This window comes from Cervus elaphus, chromosome 25 (assembly GCF_910594005.1).
Source record: "Cervus elaphus chromosome 25, mCerEla1.1, whole genome shotgun sequence".
In the NCBI taxonomy this organism is placed as follows: Eukaryota; Metazoa; Chordata; class Mammalia; order Artiodactyla; family Cervidae; genus Cervus; species Cervus elaphus.
This window is the reverse complement of record NC_057839.1, coordinates 60,039,765-60,060,606: the sequence shown is the minus strand read 5'-3', so window position 1 is coordinate 60,060,606 and position 20,842 is coordinate 60,039,765.

Sequence of the window (20,842 nt, the reverse complement as noted above, 5' to 3'; positions counted from 1 at the left end):
TACCTAGGTTTCTTGTCCACCAATTTCCCATACAAATTTTGGACTTGAGACTCTGACAGCAACTCCTGTCTAAGTTTTGAGCATGCCACAGAGTTCGGAGTTGGAAACTCAGTCAGCCCCCACAATTCCACAATTATGTCAGCCAATTTCCTAAGATAAATCTCATATAAATATGTGTGTGTGTGTGTGTGTGTGTACATCTCCTTTCCCACTCCCTTCCTCTACTTCCTCATTCTTCATAACAAGTGTCAGCACTGGTTAGGAAACATAAGCATTTATTGGTTTATATTTTTTAGTGCCTAGAACAGTGTCTGAGACCTAGCAGGCATTCAACACACATTTATTGATTTCATCAACTGTGTGCTGAATTTTGCCAGTCATACCTTTCTACTGCTTTGCACAGAATATTAGCCATGATGATGGTTGAAGTTGATGCTGTTTTACTTCCATTTTATAGATGCTGAAATTGGGCACAGAGAGATAAAGTTATTCCGCAAGAGTTGTGCAGCAGACACAAAGTGAAGCTGATCATTGAAACCATGCAGCTGGGTCCCAGAGTCCACATTCTGAAATTCCACATTCTAAACTCTGAGGCTTCACTGGAATATTATTTGATGGGAGAAAACTCTCTCTTAGAAAGTATAAAAATTGAGAGCATATAATAATAAAACTAAAATACTCTATACATCTGTGATGCTGTGACTCCATGTGATTTGGGGAGATGTTAAAACCACTCCAACAGATTAGAAACAAGGAATTTTTAATTTAAAGAAGAAAGAGGAGAGTTCCTCATGTCGCTTAGGGAAATGAATAGATGCATGTATACATATAACTGAATCAACTTGACACCTGAAACTAACACAATATTGTAAATCAACTATACTCCAAGACAAAGGTATAGTTTTGTATTAGAAAATTTTAAGAGAAGGAAGAGGAAAAGAAAGATAAAGGGAACACTGAAAATCATCAATGTTCTGGAAACTTTACTAAAAATAGATTTCAAATGATTCAAGTAGAGCAAATTGGGCCATTGCAGAGCCTTAAAAAGCAAGACAGCTGAAAGAGTATGGGAAATATTTGAAAATGTATTCACATTTACATCATCACAAGCATCCTAGAGAAAAAGAAACCAAAAAGGTAGTGAAGGAGACCAGAGAGGAGGGAGAAGCCCAGAGAGTCTCTAGTGAGCCCAGGAATGTGCAGCAGGATGGAAATCACATCACAAGTGAAACACTTTCCCTCAGGCCGCAGCTTCCACCGGGTCCTATTGCCGAGATCAAGGTTCCAAGTCTCCAAGTCTGGCTAAATATCTGCTAAGAGTTTCTGGGACTCTGTCCCCACCTAGAGGTCTGACGGTGAATAAAATCAGATAATAGGGAAGTGGCCAGAGTACTTCAAAAGAGCCATCTTTGCTCTAAGCATCACTGTGTAAATCCTGATAAGATCGCCTTTTGTAACCGTTTGGCAAAGGAAGGGGCAATGTCTGGGAGCCAGAGGGTTAATCATAAGTATGCCAGCCTTAAAGCTTTCTTGAGATACCAGGTCTTGATTTCAGCAAGACTTTTGACAAGAAAAAAAAAGCATAGTTTTGTGGGCAATATAAAGAGATATGTGCTTGATTACTAGACAGTTAGCCTGATAGCTGATTAACTGTGGTATATAGCATTGTGGACTGTCTATGATGACAAGCTAACACTGAATCTCAATGGTACCCATGTGGTAAACCAGGCTCTGCAAGGCTGCCATGGGATTGCCTATCAGTTCAGCTCAGTTCAGTTCAATCACTCAGTCATGTCTGATTCTTTGCGACCCAATGGACTGCAGCACACCAGGCTTCCCTGTCCATCAACAACTCCTGAAGCTTGCTCAAACTCATGTCCATCGAGTTGGTGATGCCATCCAACCATCTCATCATCTGTGGTCCCCTTCTCCTCCTGCCCTCAATCCCTCCCAGCATCAGGGTCTTTTCCAAGGAGTCAGTTCTTCGCATCAGGTGACCAAAGTATTGGAGTTTCAGCTTCAGCATCAGTCCTTCCAATGAATATTCAGGACTGATTTCCTTTAGGATGGACTGGCTGGATCTCCTTGCAGTCCAAGGGACTTTCAAGAGTCTTCTCCAACACCACAGTTCAAAAGCATCAATTCTTTGGCACTCAGCTTTCTTTATGGTCCAACTCTCACATCTATATATGACTACTGGAAAAACCATAGCCTTGACTAGATGGACCTTTGTTAGTAATGTCTCTGCTTTTTAATATACTGTCTACGTTGGTCATAACTTTTCTTCCAAGGAGCAAGCGTTGCATATACCTGATGTGAATGCCACAGCTTTATCATTAATAGCTGCTTACTCATTGTTTCCTCTTCTCCCTCTTCTCTTGGGCTCTTTTAGAAAGGGAAGGGAGTCAGGCTTCGTGGAAGACATGAACTTTGATATCTGGGGCACATTTCTTCTCGGATGATGTCCAACTGCAGAGGCTGAGATTATCAAAGATGCTATTAATAGCTAGTCCACCCTAAACCCTTTGTAAGGGAATCTTTTGCAAAAGCTTAAGTGAGACCTGCCTTAAGATCCTGGTCTGACCTAGTAATTCGGTTGCCATGGGAAACCTAGGATTCCCTATCTTATCAGTCTGGTGCCCACAGAAAATAGGTCGAAGATGAGTTTCTGGTGATGGCTGTGGTCCTTTCCTCACCAGCTCAGCGCCTTTTCCATCTTCTAGACAAAGGACCTCCTCAGTGCCCCCTGGAGCTTGTCTACAGGTTCTGCCAATGAACAGCCACTAGGTAAAACCGGAGCTCAGACACTCCATTCAGAACCAGGACAGTCTTTAGGGAAAATGTGTCCTCATGGTTCTTTTCTCAGTAGAGGAGGAAAAAGATGACTCCCACACTCAAACAGTCTTAGAACACCTCCATAACATTCTCTCCCCGAAGCCCCCTCTTCTACTTTCCAAATCTTTTGTTAGTTTGTTTTATTTTATTGTGATAAGAACAGTGAATATGAGATCTGCCCTCTTAGATTTTTAAAGAGTACAATACAATATGGTTGAGCAGCAGGTTTTGAGAATTTATTCATCTTGTAAAAGTGAAACGTAACACCCACTGATTAACAAGTGCTCACCCGCCTCCTCTCAGCCCCCAGCAACCAGCCTTCTGCCCTCCTTGGAGCTGAGGAAGATCCAGAAGTGCTGGCTCAGCTCGGCAAAGTCTCCTTGGAGCCTAAACATTCAAGTCAGTCGCTCAGTCTTGTCCAACTCTGTGACCCCCATGGACTGCAGCACACGAGGCCTCCCTGTCTATCACCAACTTCCAGAGTCTACTCAAACTCATGTCCATCGAGTCGGTGATGCCATCCAGCCTTCTCATCCTCTGTCAGCACAAGAATAGCCAGGAGCAGTGTTTCATGTCTTAAGTTACTATTGCCAAAAAACCTTTTATAGCACACTGTTATACAACTTAATGTAAGTCAGCAGCATGATATGACTGTTTCTAGTTTTGTGCTATAAAAATACTGAACTGCTTATGATCATCAAGGCTCTTTCACCCCCTGACCAGCAGACAGTACTATGTTGTGGATGCCAAAATGCCTTTCTCATGAAGAAGAATTCAAGAAAGTGGAGTCTCATTCTAGACTGGGTGGTGCTAACAGAAAAGCAAGGTGTGTGTGGGGGGGGGGGGGGGGGGGGGGGGGAGGCAGTAGTTAAGATTCTGCATTTCCACTGTCTTGAACCTGGGTTCAATCCATGGTTAGAGAACTAAGATCCTGCATGCTTCACAGCACAGCCAAAAACAAAAAGGAAGGTGAGTGAAAGTCACTCAGTCATGTCTGACTCTTTGCAACCCCATGGACTATACAGTCCCTGGAATTTTCCAGTCCAATATACTGGAGTGGGTAGCCGTTCCCTTCTCCAGGAGATCTTCCAAACCCAGGTCTCCCGCATTGCAGGCAGATTATTTGCCAGCTAAGCCACAAGGGAAGGCCAAGAAAATCAGAATGGGTAGCTTATCCTTTTTTAGGGGATCTTCCTGACCCAGGAATCGAACCAGAGTTTCCTGCATGGCAGGCGGATTCTTTACCAACTGAGCTAAGAGGGAAGTCAAAAGGAAGGTAAGGAGAAGCAATTCCGTGTTCAGTAATTGGATCTTGGTCATTTTCACCTAAGAGTGGAGAGGATTAATGTGATGGTCAGCCCACTGCTCTTAAAATCATACAGCACAAAACTAAACCCTATAATAAGACTCTTTCCCTTCCACTTCCCTGTGTCCTTCATGCCCCATTGTTTCTGGGATGTGCACTTTCCCGTATAGTAACAAGCTAAATAAACCTAACCTTGTTGGACTCAGTGTATCCGTACTGACTGAAGGGGATGGGAAGGAAGACAGTGTAGATTGGGACTTACTGATTGGAGAGTCTTCAGTCTTCTCAAATTTCAGTGTGCATATGAATTACCTGGGGGTCTTATTTAACTGCAGATTTGGACTCAGCAGGATAGAAAAGTGAAGTCGCTCAATCGTATCTGACTCTTTGTGACCCCATGAACTATAGCCTACCAGGCTCCTCTGTCCATGGGGTTTTCTAGCCAAGAGTATTGGAGTGGGTTGCCATTTCCTTCTCCAGGGGATCTTCCCGACCTAGGGATTGAACCATGGTCTCTCTCATTGCAGGCAGATGCTTAACCCTCTGAGTCACCAGGGAAGTCCAGAAGTAATGCCTAAGATTCTGTATCTCTAATGACCTCCATTGATGCCCATCTTGCCAGTCTGAGGCATCCCATACACTTTGAGATAGCAAGGCTCTGGTCCACAGCCTCTCAAAAAAAAAAAAAAAATAGACTACCACCGATTTCAGTTGGAGAGCGGCAAAAAAATACTGAATCCTGGTCTTACCCACCAAGATGATTTCTTTGTAAAGCAAAGTTTGAGAAATATTTTCTATTGCCCTATGGTACAGAGTGGAAGGCATGGAAGAGTTAAATTCACAATTTCAAAGGAGACTGTACAGATTAGCCAAGTTACGTCAAGACAGACAAAACAATGAGTGAAGATGTGCAGACTTGGGAGCTCATCTGTGTTCTTGGGATCACAGAAGCAAGTGAGGCAAGCCAAGAGCAGCGCTATGATAAAGAATCCACATGTAAATTAAATAAACAGTAATTAGGGTTTCCCTGGTGATTCAGACGGTAAAGAATCTGCCTGCAATGAGGGAGACCTGGGTTCATTCCCTGGGTTGGGAAGATCCTCTGGAGAAGCGAACAGCAACCCACTCCAGTATTCTTGACTGGAGAATTCCATGGACAGAGGAGCCTGGTGGGCTACAGTCCATGGGGTCACAAAGAGTCAGACATGATTGAGAGACTAAACACAAGCACATGCCTACAATTAGAGACAGAGTTCTAATAGTCTAGTGAGCTCCTCTGTGGAGAGAGGTCAGGAAAGACAGTGGAGGTTTTGAGCCACATAAAAGAATGAAGATATAAAGGGGAAGGAGATAAATTATGTATGAAAGGGGTCAGGAGTCTGTTGAGCTTCTGGGTTCTGCTGACCTATAGATTCTCCCACTTCCTCAAGTCAAATCAATATACGTAATAAATTATGTACTTGCATGCTCATCTTTCTCCTATTCAGTTATCACTCTTAGAAAGCAAAAGGGATTTGCCTCCCCTCTGAGGCTCTGCATAGATCTTCTTTTTGACTTACTGCCTCAAATTTTACCCTCCTTCAGAGCCCTGGGCTTGAGTCAAGTACAGATCTGAATCGTAAGTCAAGAGAACTATCATGAAATACAAAGATGAATCCCCTCCACTACAGACCCTGGGATGGCTGTATCCACTCATGAAGGAGTCCAGGAACTGTAGGAAGTTTCCCTGCCAGTAGAGTCTATGAAGGTCAAATATCTTTGCTTAGACATACCTATGTAGGGACCCCAAAATGTGTTTATCACTCACTAAGGAGCCTGTTCATTGGAAGGACTGATGCTGAAGCTGAAACTCCAATACTTTGGCCACCTCATGAGAAGAGCTGACTCACTGGAAAAGGCACTGATGCTGGGAAAGATTGAGGGCAGGAGAAGGAGATGACGGAGGATGAGATGGTTGGATGCATCATCAACTCAATGGACATAAGTTTGAGCAAACTCCAGGAGATAGTGAAGGACAGGGAAGTTTGGAGTGCTGCAGTTCATGGGGTCACAGAGTTGGACTTAATGACTGGTGACTTAGTGACCAAAAAACAGCAGCAAGGAGCTTGTATTTTGAATCAGACCTTCCCCAAAACACACTCCAGTTGGAGTAACAATCAGCTGGATTGGATAAATTAATGTAAAGAAATACATGGAAAACATTTTAATGTTTAACATCAGATTCAGATAGATACAGACAGTAGCATTCACTCCACCTCCTTCATGTGGCTTTCCTAGGACCCTGCTGCTGCTGCTGCTGCTGCTAAGTGGCTTCAGTCGTGTCCAACTCTGTATGACCCCATAGACGACTGCCCACCAGGCTCCCCATCCCTGGGATTCTCCAGCCAAGAACACTGGAGTGGGTTGCCATTTCCTTCTCCAATGCGTTAAAGTGAAGTCACTCAGTCATGTCTGACTCCTAGCGACCCTGTGGACTGCAGCCCACCAGGCTCCTCTGTCCATGGGATTCTCCAGGTAAGAGTACTGGAGTGGGTTGCCATTGCCTTCTCCTCCTAGGACCCTCAGTCAGTTTAGTTCAGTCTTTCAGTCCAACTCTCTGTGACCCCATGAATCGCAGCATGCCAGGCCTCCCTGTTCATCACCAACTCTCGGAGTTTACTCAAACTCATGCCCATTGAGTCAGTGATGCCATCCAGACGTCTCATCCTCTGTCATCCCCTTCTCCTCCTGCCCCTAATCCCTCCCAGCATCAGGGTCTTTTCCAATAAGTCAACTCTTCACATGAAGTGGCCAAATATTGGAGTTTCAGCTTCAGCATCAGTCCTTCCAACGAACACCCAGGACTGATCTCCCCTAGGATGAACTGGTGGATCTCCTTGCAGTCCAAGGGACTCTCAAGAGTCTTCTCCAACACCACAGTTCAAAAGCATCAATTCTTCAGCACTCAGCTTTCTTCACCGTCAAACTCTCACATCCATACATGACCACTGGAAAAACCATAGCCTTGACTAGACAGACCTTTGTTGGCAAAGTAATGTCTCTGCTTTTTACTGTGCTATCTAGGTTGGTCATTACTTTCCTTCCAAGGAGTAAGCGTCTTTTAATTTCATGGCTGCAGTCACCATCTGCAGTGATTTTGGAGACCAAAAAAATAAAGTCTGACACTGTTTCCACTGTCTCCCCATCTATTTTCCATGAACTGATGGAACAGGATTCCATGATCTTAGTTTTCTGAAATTTGAGCTTTAAGCCAACTTTTTCACTCTCCTCTTTCACATTCATCAAGAGGCTTTTTAGTTCCTCTTCACTTTCTGCCATAAGGGTGGTGTCATCTGCATATCTGAGGTTATTGATATTTCTCCCGGCAATCTTGATTCCAGCTTGTGCTTCTTCCAACCCAGTGTTTCTCATGATGTACTCTGCATATAAGTTAAATAAGCAGGGTAACAATATACAGCCTTGGCATACTCCTTTTCCTATTTGGAACCAGTCTGTTGTTCCATGTCCAGTTCTAACTGTTGCTTCCTGACCTGCATACAGGTTTCTCAAGAGGCAGGTCAGGTGGTCTGGTATTCCCATCGCTTTCAGAATTTTTCACAGTTTATTGTGATCCACACAGTCAAAGGCTTTGGCATAGTCAATAAAGCAGAAATAGATGTTTTTCTGGAACTCTCTTGCTTTTTCAATGATCCAGAGGAAGTTGGCAATTTGATCTCTGGTTCCTCTGCCTTTTCTAAAACCAGCTTGAACATCTGGAAGTTCATGGTTCACATATTGCTGAAGCCTGGCTTGGAGAATTTTGAGCATTACTTTACTAGCTGTGAGACGAATGCAATTGTGCAGTAGTTTGAGCATTCTTTGGCATTGCCTTTCTTAGGGATTGGAATGAAAATGGACATTTTCCAGTCCTGTGGCCACTGCTGAGTTTTCCAAATTTGCTGGCATATTGAGTGCAGCACTTTCACAGCATCATCTTTTAGGATTTGAAATAGCTCAATTGGAATTCCATCACCTCCACTAGCCTTGTTTGTAGTGATGCTTTCTAAGGCCCACTTGACTTCACATTCCAGGATGTCTGGTTCTAGGTGAGTGATCACACCATCGTGATTATCTGGGTCATGAAGATCTTTTTTGTACAGTTCTTCTGTGTATTCTTGCCACCTCTTCTTAATATCTTCTGCTTCTGTTAGGTCCATACCATTTCTGTCCTTTATTGAGCCCATCTTTGCATGAAATGTTCCCTTGGTATCTCTAATTTTCTTGAAGAGATCTCTAGTCTTTCCCATTCTGTTGTTTTCCTCTATTTCTCTGCACTGATCACTGAGGAAGGCTTTCTTATCTCTCCTTGCTATTCTTCGGAACTCTGCATTCAAATGGGAATATTTTTCCTTTTCTCCTTTGTTTTTCACTTCTCTTCTTTTCACAGCTATTTGTAAGGCCTCCTCAGACAACCATTTTGCTTTTTGCATTTCTTTTCCATGGGAATGGTCTTGATCCCTATCTCCTGTACAATGTCACGAACCTCCGTCCATAGTTCATCATGCTCTCTGTCTATCAGATCTAGTCCCTTAAATCTATTTCTCACTTCCACTGTATAGTCATAAGGGATTTGATTTAGGTCATACCTGAATGGTCTTGTGGTTATCCCTACTTTCTTCAATTTCAGTCTGAATTTGGCAACATGGAGTTCATGATCTGAGCCACAGTCAGCTCCCAGTCTTGTTTTTGCTGACTATAGAGCTTCTCCTTCTTTGACTGCAAAGAATATAATCAATCTGATTTCAGTGTTGACCATCTAGTGATGTCCATGTGTAGAGTCTTCTCTTGTGTTGTTGGAAGTGGGTGCTATGACCAGTGCATTCTCTTGGCAACACTCTATTAGCCTTTGCCCTGCTTAATTCCATATTCCAAGGCCAAATTTGCCTGTTACTCCAGGTGTTTCTTAACTTCCTACTTTTGCATTCCAGTCCCCTATAATGAAAAGGACATCTTTTTGGGGTGTTAGTTCTAAAAGGTCTTGTAGGTCTTCATAGAATTGTTCAATTTCAGCTTCTTCAGCATTACTGGTTGGGGCATAGGCTTGGATTACCATGATATTGAATGGTTTGCCTTGGAAACGAACAGAGATCATTCTGTCATTTTTGAGATTGCATCCAAGTACTGCATTTCAGACTCTTTCATTGACCATGATGGCCACTCCATTTCTTCTAAGGGATTCCTGCCCACAGTAGTAGATATAGTGGTCATCTGAGTTAAATTCACCCATTCCAGTCCATTTAGTTCCTAGAATGTCGACGTTCACTCTTACCATCTCCTGTTTGACCACTTCCAATTTGCCTTGATTCATGGACCTAACATTCCAGGTTCCTATGCAATATTGCTCTTTACAGCATCGGACCTTGCTTCAATCACCAGTCACATCCACAACTGGGTATTGTTTTTGCTTTGGTTCCATCCCTTCATTCTTTCTGAAGTTATTTCTCCACCGATCTCCAGTATCATATTGGGCACCTACCGACCTGGGAAGTTCCTCTTTCAGTATCCTATCATTTTGCCTTCTCAAACTGTTCATGAGGTTCTCAAGGCAAGAATCCTGAAGTGGTTTGCCATTCCCTTCTCCAGTGGACCACATTCTGTCAGACCTCCCCACCATGACCGGTCTTCTTGGGTGCCGCACACGGCATGGCTTAGTTTCATTGAATTAGACACGACTGTGGTCTGTGTGATCAGATTGGCTTGTTTTCTGTGATTATGGTTTCAGTCTATCTGCCCTCTGATGCCCTCTCGCAACACCTGCCGTCTTACTTAGGTTTCTCTTACCTTGGACATGGGGTATCTCTTCACGGCTCCTCCAGCAAAGCGCAGCCGCTGCTCCTTACCTTGGACGAGGGATGTCTCCTCAAGGCCGCTCCTCCTGACCTTGAACTTGGAGTAGCTCCTCTCGGCCCTCGCGCAGCCGCCGCTCCTTGGACGTAGGGTAGCTCTCCTCGGCTGCTGCCCCTGACCTCGGGTGTGGCCCAGTCTTAAATCCATCTTATGCTTACATGAAACAAGAACAGGACAGTCTTCTTCAAAGGTGCTCACTTGCTCTCACTTTAGTGTGTGTGTCTGCACTCAGTTGTGTCCAACTCATGACCCCATGGACCAAAGCCCGCCAGGCTTCTCTGTGGAATTTTCCAGACAAGAACACTGGAAGAGGTTACTATTTCCTATTCCAGGGGATCTTCCTGACTCAAGGATTGAAATCTTGTCTCTATCGTCTCCTGCATTGGCAGGCAGACCTGGGAAGCTCATTACTTTAGAGCAGAATTCAGCTAAAACCTCAGCCATGGTGGTTGTTGTTCAGTTGCTAAGTCGTGGCACTAATATTAAAGAACCCACCTGCCAATGCAGCTGCAGATTCTATCCCTGGGTTGGGAAGATCCCCTGGATTAGGAAATGGCAACCCACTTCAGTATTCTTTCCTGGAGAACTCTATGGACAGAGAAGCCTGGCAGACTACAGTCCATGGGGTCTCTAAGAGTCAGACACCACTGAAGCAACTTAGCATGCATGCAGCCATGTAAGGGAAATTAAAGGTGACATATTTAGTCTTTAACATTGTTCTACTCCCCACTTCTCATTTTCTCTACTGAGTATATGCATAATCCCAGGAATAAGTCCCATAGCACAAAGAACTCTGATCATAACAACCAAGATCAAGAATTATTGGTATTGATGGTGCTTGTGGGGATTGGTCAGGATGACCAGACTGGTCTCATGGGGATGACACAGATGGTAGCTGCCTCCCAGGTCAAATTCCAGGGCATGTGGAGCTCTCAGCTCCTTGTGGTGGATCCCTTACATTTCATTCTTGAATGTGTGTCCCTCAGTCACATGAAAGTTCCCATTAGTGCCATATCACTCACTCTGAATTAAACATCTGAGCATGTGTTTTGATTTTCAACTCAGGAAAGGGAGAAAGATGGGCAGGTGGAGATGGGTGGAGGACACGGAAGGATGACTCACCCTCTCACAGAGAGGCCAACTCAAGGTGGTCTCTTGTGTGCCTGTTCCCTTCTCTCTCTTCTGGGAACCCCGTCCATTTCTAGCCAGACAAAAAGCAAGCAGAAAGGCCAGCATTCACCCCAAGCTCCCTGAGAGGGATGGGGCCCAAGAGTCTCGACAGAGAGAGGTCCCAACCGTGACAGAGGTTGTTAATTTCCTCGATCCTCCCAAAGGGCAGTCATTCAGAGCAGGCAGATTTCTTCCTTCCTCTCATCCATCTTTGCTACTTAGTAACAGAACAGGAGCCTTCAGAGCATAATCAGAGGTGAAAGTCTCATCAGCATCTCCCCCTCCGTCCCACCTCTTCCCCATTTCTTTTGGCACCTTGCTCACTTCACCAGCCTTTCCCAAAGAGAACCACTAAAAATAGCAACAGTTGTAAAACCATGCTCTATGTGTTGTTCCAGATAAATATCTGTATCAGAGTAGAGAAACAATTTCCAAGCCTAGAAATAAAGAAAGAGAACATAAAGTAAAAGATTGATGTTAGAGCACATAAAAATTTAAAATGTTTATGCAACAAAAGATGCCAAAAGCAAAATCGAACAGCAGAAAACTAGATAGAAGAAAATTGGTACACCATAAATAACAGACAATGGGTCATTATTCCTAATACAAAAGAATGCTCTTCTATAGCAGAAAGAGATGAATATGCTAGTAAGAAAATTGGCAAAAACTGAAAATCTGATGCACAAAAGAAAAAATACACAGGGACAATGAAAATATTTCTTATTTCTTAGAGTTCAATTTGTGTGTGTGTGTGTGTGTGTGTGTGTGTGTGTGTGCTTAGCCGTGTCCGACTATTTGCAGCCCCATGTACTGCATCCCACCAGGCTCCTCTGTCCATGGGATTTTCCAGGCAAGAATACTGGAGTGGGTTGCCATGTCTTCCTCCAAGGGATCTTCCCAACCCAGGGACTGAACCCAGGTCTCCCAAATTGCAGGTAGATTCTTTACCCTCCGAGCCACCAGGGAAGCCAAAGAATACTGGAGTGGGCAGCCTATCCCTTTTCCAGGGAATCTTCCCAACCCAGGAATTGAACTCCTGCATTGCAGGTGGATTCTTTACCAGCTGAGATACCAGGTGTATGCTTAGCTGCTCAGCTGTGTCTGACACTTTGTACCACCAGGGATGTTGTGCAAATAAAAAACAGGGACGTTGAAACCAGTGCCATTTTAACCCATCATATTAGCAGTTATTTTTATGACAATATCCAGTGCTAACAAAGTTATTAAAAAGTGGATATTTATATGCAAATAGAGGAACTGTTACCTGCCACATTTTTTTAATAGGAAATACACCTATATGCATCAAAGAACTTAAAAAGCTATACAGTGTTTACATTCCTAGTTCTACCTCCAGGAATTTTTGTGTGTGTGTGAAAAAATAATCAAAGATATAAACAATGATTTATTAACAAAGATACTAAACTCAGAGTTATGGATAAAGAAAAGAGAGATGAAAACAACCTATAGATGTGATACCCTAAATGTCAAACAGAAATGTGGTGAAATGTCCATGGCAAGGAATATATGCCTTTCATTATAATTTTCATTTTAAAGAATATTTGATGGCATGGATAAATAATAATAATATAAAGGATGAGTCAAAAAGTTATAAACAATAAGGGCCATAAAATTATTTTTTATATGTTTATTTGAATGTGTTTGTGCGCCCGTGTGTGTGAGTGTGTTTGTGTGTGTGTTTTTTCCCCTAGAAAGCTTAGCACATAAACCCACGGTGATACAAGATAGGTATGACCTTTCAAGGCTGCAGTTTCTCATGGGAGCCTTTTCTTCTGTATTCTCCTAGTCTACAATGAATATGTATTTCTTTTATAAATATTATCAGAAAAAAATGTTATTTTTTAGTATTATGCATGTGTTTTTACCTGATCAAAATGTCTGTCTTCATTGTATTATGCAACAGGTTATTTAATTCACTTTTTATTGCATTCATATCAAAATGCCCATCAAAGAAGCTACAGCCCTGGAGGAAGAAATAATTCTGCTTAATGAACCCAGGAAATGGTTTACCCATGGTCCATAGTCTTTCTAGCAGATGTGCTCAGTCAGTCCAACTCTGCAGCCTCATGGACTATAGCCTGCCAAACCCATCCGTCCATGGGATTTTCCAGGCAAGAATACTGGAATGGGTTGCCATTTCCTTCTCCAGGGGATCTCCTGACCCGGGGATCAAACCCATATTTCTTGTGTCTCCTGCATTGGCAGTCAGATTCTTCATCAGTAGCACTACCAAGAAAGCTCACAGCAGCAAATAACTCTTGAAATAATGTTTGGAGCAGTTAGTGTCCAGAAAATAAATGTGGTTGCTCAATGTCCAGATTAAGGCCTGTGGTTGATGGTTACAAAGATCTCAAGTATTTTGGAAGCAATGTCTGTTTAAAATCAAGTTATCATTGTAAATCTTTTAAATGATGGCAAAATAAGTTTAAAAATTGCATTATTTAGAAAGTTCCTTGAATTCTATAGGATAAAAATGTCCAAGGTAATCAAATTATGACATATTTGTGTTTCCTCTTTATCTACAACTCCTCACCTAGAATTGGGAAATTTAAAGTGTTTCAGGGACTCAACTCTCAACAAGAGGAGGAAGTTGACTGTAAGACAGGAATTGTGTACACAGGGTGTCTCTAAGCTGCATACTGCTGCTGCTCTGTTGTAGTCAGTCGTGTCCGACTCCTTGTGACCCCCATGGACTATAGCCCGCCAGGCTTCTCTGCCAATGGCATTCTCCAGGCACGAATACTGGAGCGGGTTTCCGTTTCCTTCTCCAGATCTGCCCAACCTAGGGATCAAACCCACGTCTCCTACATTGCAGGTGGATTCTTTACCACTGTACCACCTGGGAAGCCCCAAGCTGCATACGGCTTGGTTCAAATTTGGCATTTTTTTATATCCTGATCGAACCAAAAAATAGATATTGTAAAATAATTCTACATCTGGCAGTAGCACATTTCCACATAGAATTCTCCATCAGATGTCATGGAAAACGTAACTTCCCAGTTGGTCTGATTTAGTCTAGGTTTTGTCTCATCCTTTGTACTTCCGAGAAATGGCAGTAGCTTTGCAGTTTGTCTTTCACGGTGAGCTGCTTCTTTTCCAAAGTGCAGCAGTGCATGCTTCCCTAAAATGTGTTAATCCTGGAGAGATTTACCTTTCTCTCCCAGAGCCTTCACTAAATCACCATCCTACCTCTGGTGTTTATCATTTTAATGAGGAGTCTTGGAGAGCAGCTAGTCAAAACAGACTCTCAGTTAGCACTTTTTAAAATAGCTAATGGATGGGGAGGGAGGCGGGAGGGGTGATCGGGCTGTGGAACACATGTAAATCTATGGCTGATTCATGTCAATGTATGGCAAAAACCACTACAATATTGTAAAATAATTAGCCTCCAACTAATAAAAATAAATGGAAAAAAAAATAAAATAGCTAAAGCCAATTCACTGATCCTTCAATATTTAAAGGTATTTTACTGGGAAAGATTTCTTGAGCCATTTCTAAAGCTGATGTAAAGGCTCTGATTTTTGTCTCACATTGACAAAAACAGAGTTGATCTAATCTAACCTGATTCTTTCTGGGATTCAAATTCTTTCTCTTAAAAATAAGAGAGAGTGTTGAACAGGATAGCCAACAAAGGCCTACTGTATAGCACATGGGACTCTGCTCAATGCTATGTGGCAGCCTGGATAGGAGGGGAGTTTAGGGGAGAAGGATACATGTACATGTGTGATTGAACTCTTTCGCTGTTCACCTAAAACTATCACAACACTGTTAATCAGCTAAGATTCACTACAAAATAAAACATTTTTTAAAGATAAGAGATAGCATTGTGTGTGTGTGTGTGTGTGTGCACACGCATCTGTGCACTGTACATTTATCACATCTCTAGAGCCTCGGAGGATATACACTAACCTGTTAGCAGTGATCCCATTTGGACAATGAGACGATGGGCAATTTTTTAAAAATATTATTTTCACAAATATATGAAATGTTTATGGAACTAAATAATAATAATAAATTCTAGATTTGCCCAACTATCCTAGATCATAAACCCTTTAAACTATTCATGAATATTTAATGTATTCATTAAAAATTATATTGGTTTGTTTAGAAGGTTTTAAAGATCTATGATTTGATAAAATAGGCTATATATACTTTTTATTATCTAGTAACAACACAATAGTTTTGAATATTGAATGAAAACTAAAAGTCTATATGGGTGGGCCAAAATTAAAAATATGTATATATGCATATTTTCTAGAAAGAACAACAAAAATTTCTCTCTCTTCTTCTCTTTCTTTAATATCTCTGATATTGTTGTTGTTGCTTAGTCACTAAATTGTGTCCAACTCTTTGTGACCCCTTGGAGTGTAGTCTTCTAGGCTCCCTCGTACATGGGATTTTCCAGGCAAGAATACAGAAGTTGGGGTGCCGTTTTCTTCTCCAGGAATATCTCTAGTATAAGCTTCCAGAAAATCCTCTCAAACTAAAATGTAGATAATAAAATAATATTTTTTGGATTATTAATATCAAATTAAAGGAGATGTGACAAATTCTACTCCTCTTCCTTGGCAAATTAGGAACCAGTTTAAAACTGACTGAGCAGTAGGACAGATAAATAAGCAAAATATTACTGATACTGCTGATAAAGTTGATATTGGATTAAATGGCTTATGTCTGATATACGTAAATTTCTAATGCTGGATCCCCAAACTGGGCTGAGTTACACCCAAGACATTGCAGGACTCCAGGACCCCAGGCCTGAGCCACTGGGATATCATGTACACATATCCACATATATGCATACCCACACTATACACACATTCAGTAGGGCTTCCCTACTAAGCTAACTCATGGAGAAACAAAGGAGGACATTGGCTCGCAATGGACAGGCCAACTCTCAAGAGAAAAGGGGGATGAAGAGGTCAGTATGCATGCAACCACCTCCTCACACTAAACTTTCTACTAAGGTACAGTGAGGTGGAGAAATGGAGAGGGGGAGAAGGGGGAGAAGTACTACATGAGTATTACCTTGGATGGTGTGGATCACAATAAACTGTGGGAAATTCTTCAAGAGAAGGGAATACCAGAACACCTTACCTGCCTCCTGAGAAACCTGCATGCAAGTCAAGAAGCAACAGCTAGAACCAGACATGGAACAACAGACTGGTTCCAAATTGGGAAAGGAGTACTTCCAGGCTGTATATTGTCACCCTGCTTATTTAACTTATATGCAGAGTACATCATGAGAAATGCTGGGCCGGATGAAACCCAAGCTGGAATCAAGACTGCCGGGAGAAATATCAATCACCTCAGATACGCAGATGACACCACCCTTATGGCAGAAAGTGAAGGGGAACTAAAGAGTCTCTTGATGAAAGTGAAAGAGGAGAGTGAAAACTCAACATTCAGAGAAGTAAGATCATGGCATCCTGTCCATCACTTCATGGCAAATAAATGGGGAAACAATGGGAACAGTGACAGACTAATTTCTTGGGCTCCAAAATCACTGCAGGTGGTGATTGTGGCCAAGAAATTAAAAGATGCTTGTTCCTTGGGAAAAAAGCTATGACCAACCTAGACAGCATATTAAAAAGCAGAGACATTACTTTGCCAACAAAGATCCATCTAGTCAAAGCTGTGATTTTTCCAGTAGTCATGTGTAGATGTTAGAGTTGGACCAAAAAAAAAAAAAGCTGAGCACTGAAGAATTGCTGCTTTTGAACTGTGGCATTGGAGAAGATTCTTGAGACTCCCTTAGACTGCAAGGAGATCAAGCCAGTCCATCCTAAAGGAGATCAATCCTGAATATTCACTGCAATGACTGATGCTGAAGCTGGAGCTCCAGTACTTTGGCCACCTGATTCAAAGAACTGACTCCTTGGAAAAGACCCTGATGCTGGGAAAGACTGAAGGCAGAAGAAGAAGGGGAAGACAGAGGATTAGATGATTGGATGGCTTCACCGACTCGATGAACATGAGTTTGAGCAAGCTCTGGGAGTTGGTGATGGACAGGGAGGCCTGGCGTGCTGCAGTCCATGGAGTCACCAAGAGCCAGACACGACTGAGCAATTGAACTGAACTGAACACAGGAAATAATACAGCAAGGATTAATAAGGATTCAGCAGCCTGGCACCACTGATGATGAAAATACTCCACATCCTTGAATTTCCCATCTAGCTGAATCCTATTCACTTAACACATGATTGGGAGATTATTCCAAATGTGCTTCTCCCTTTCCTGCTTTCTTAAACGGACTTTAGCAAGGGTGATGGTAAATTCTATTCTGAATCCAAAGTCCCTTTGACACCTGCCATTACACTCAGGTTTTCGTGTTTGGCAGCCAAGTGGCTGTCCTGAGAGCCTGGCTCTAGGAAGACTTACCTGTCATGATGGATCAGTCTGGCCAATGTTAAAACTTCAAAGTAGTCTTTATCTGTAGTCTAGGGTCTGTTTCCTAGGGCCCAATCTAGCATGACCTCAGATTTCTAGCTTCTACTTCTTTGCAGAAGACAAACCCAGCACCAAAATAGTCCCCTTCCTAATATTACCAATTAAAGGAAAAAAATAAGAGAAGATAACTGGCTATTTAGGGGTTCCCAGGTGGCACAGTGGTAAAGAATCCGCCTGCTAATGCAGAAGATGTGGGTTCTGTCTCTGGGTCAGGAAGATCCTCTGGAGTAGGAAATGGCAATTCACTCCAATATTCTTGCCTGGAAAATTCCATGGGTATAGGAGCCTGGTGGGCTACAGTCCAGGGTTTGTAAAGAGTCAGACACTACTGAGTGACAGAGTGCACAGACACATGCACACACACACACACACACACACACACACACACACACACACAGAGTAGATTCTTTCTCTCCCCCTCCCCCAAAAATGTCCCCAATAAAGTTGTCTCCCACAGGACTCCTAGATTTCTCCCCTCTTAACTGAGTTGGTAAAGAGTCTGACTGCAATGCAGGAGACCTGGATTCAATTCTTGGGTGGGGAAGATTCCCCAGAGAAGGAAATGGCAACTCACTCCAGTATTCTTGCCTGGAGAATCCCATGGACAGAGAAGCCTAGCAGGCTACAGTCTATGGGGTCACAAGAGTCAGACATGACTGAGCGACTAAGCGTGCACACAGGTTTATATCATTTTACTCCTCCAGTCAAGAAGCTCATACTGTGGACATAGAAATCAAATGGGGGGAATGCCTCTGTTCCCTGGATGATGGAGTTTTTGTTTTTCCTCTTCAGTTTTATTTCTCCGATGCCTCCATTTTTGCCCTTGTTACTTACCAGGACCCCTCCTCTCTGTGAGAGTAGGAGGAATGGGAGAAGGTAGAGTCGTGGTGGTGGTGGTGTTTTAAGACTATTGTCTTCAGCATCTGTTACCATAATAGGTTATTTATGCTTTGCAGCTTATACAGTGAGGCCTCATGATAATACTTGGCAAATATTTAAAACCAGACAAATGTGGAATCAAATTCTTGCTCCACGGTTTAGTTCATGACATGATTGAGATCAAGTTAATTCAGTTCTGAAACTGGGCCATTTGTAGAGACATGGATAGACCCAGAGATTGTCAAAGAGAATGAAGTCAGAAAGAGAAAAACAAATATCATATGTTATATTAATACATATATAAGGACTCTAGAAAAATGGCGCCGATGATCTCATTTGCAAAACAGAGACACGGACATAGAAAACAAATGTATGGATATCAACAGGGGAAAGTGGGTGGGGGAATGGGGAGTGAGAGAAATTGGGAGATTGGGATTGAAACTTATACACTCTGGACATTATGTATACAATAGACAACTAGTGGGAACCTACTGTATAGCTCAGGGAACTTTACTTCATGCTCTGTGGTGACCTAAAATGAAAGAAATCCAAAAGGGGGGATGTATACGTATGGATGATTTACTTTGCCGTACAGCAGAAACACACAACGTTGTAAAGCAACTGTACTCCAATAAAAATTAAATTCTTTATTCTCTAGGCCAGAATACTGGAGTGGGTAGCCTATCCCTTCTCCAGTGGATCTTCCCAACCCAGGAATTGAACTGGGGTCTCCTGCATTGCAGGTGGATTATTTACCAACTGAGCTATCAGGGAAGCCCAATTTAAAAAAAATTAAAAAGTTAATTCCGTTCTTTAAGACATTCTTTCCTCTTTTACAAAATAGAAGCATCAGCCTGCTGATTAAATGACATGACTTAGGGGATGCAATAGAGCACTTCGCTAGCGTCTTTCTCCCCTCTCTGGTACTTTCAGTGGTTATCAAAATACGCAGGCTGTCTGACTCTACACGTGTATACTCAGCAAGACAAAATTTTTTATTCTCACCTCCTCTTTTGTTGTCAGGTGTCTCTGCCATCACTGTCTGTCCTTCAGCTTCCAGCCAGCATCTGCCCTCAACATGGCATTTGCTGACTGATGCCAAGAGCATCTGCCCTCTTCCCATGGAGCAGAGGCATGGGCTTTGTGACAGCTAATCCCTTTGTCGTGGATGTGTGTCGTATCTGTGCTTTCCAGTGCCTTTTGAACGTCATTCCTGTGTTTCATGTGTCCCCCTCACCAGACGGTTGCTAAGGTAGTGTCTCAGCTACAAACCAGCTATTCCGTAGTCCATTTTTTAATGCAGAACCAGGACTCTCTAAACCACTCATCTATTTCATTTGTTGCTCCCTGATGGGTTCTGCCAAGGGACACAAGGCTTGAGGAACAGAAAGGAGCGGTGTCCCCTCCTGTGTGACTCCTGCTCCAATGAGTGACACTCAAACAACCTCCTTCACTATGGCAGTAGCACCTCATTCTGGTATTCGTGCTGGTTCCAGTTTTCAGTTTTCCCAACACCTGCAAAACCAGGCTCATTGCCCTTAGGAACACGGTAAGCACCAACCATCAATTTCCCCATCAGGAGTTTGGGTCCCCACCCAAAGGGACCACTCCTCTAAAGATCTAAGTTTTAATAAGTCCAATCTCTTCCTTTGGTTCTTAAACGCTAGGGATGGTCCTCATTTCCTGTGGTTGCTACTCTGATACATTAGTGGGATTTTCCCCCAACAATTGCTATATCTATTTAACACTTTTTAAAAACTGTATTGGAGTAGAGTTGATTTACAATGTTGAGTTAGTTTCTGTTGTACAGCTAGGTGGATCAGTTATATGTATACATACATGCACTCCTTTTTGGATTCTATTCCCAGATAGGTCATTACTGGAGTAAGAAATGGCAACTCACTCCAGTGTTCTTGCCTGGAAAATGCCATGGAATGAGGAGCCTGGCAGGTTATAGTCCACGGGGTCACAAAGGGTCAGACATGACTGAGTGCACACACACACAAGTCACTGCAGAGTATTAAGCAGAGTTCCCTGTGTTATACAATAGGTTATTATTAGCTATATATTTAGTAAATAGTAGATATTTAATACATAGCAAAGGGTATATGTCAATCCCAGTCTCCAAACTTAGCCCTTCTCCCATTTCATCCTTGATAACCATAACTTTGTTTTCTGCATTTATGACTCTATTTCTGTTTTGTAAATAGGTTCATTCATATTTTTAGATGCCACATATGAGGATATCATATGATATTTATCTGTCTCTGTCTGAATTCACTCAGTATGACAAACTCT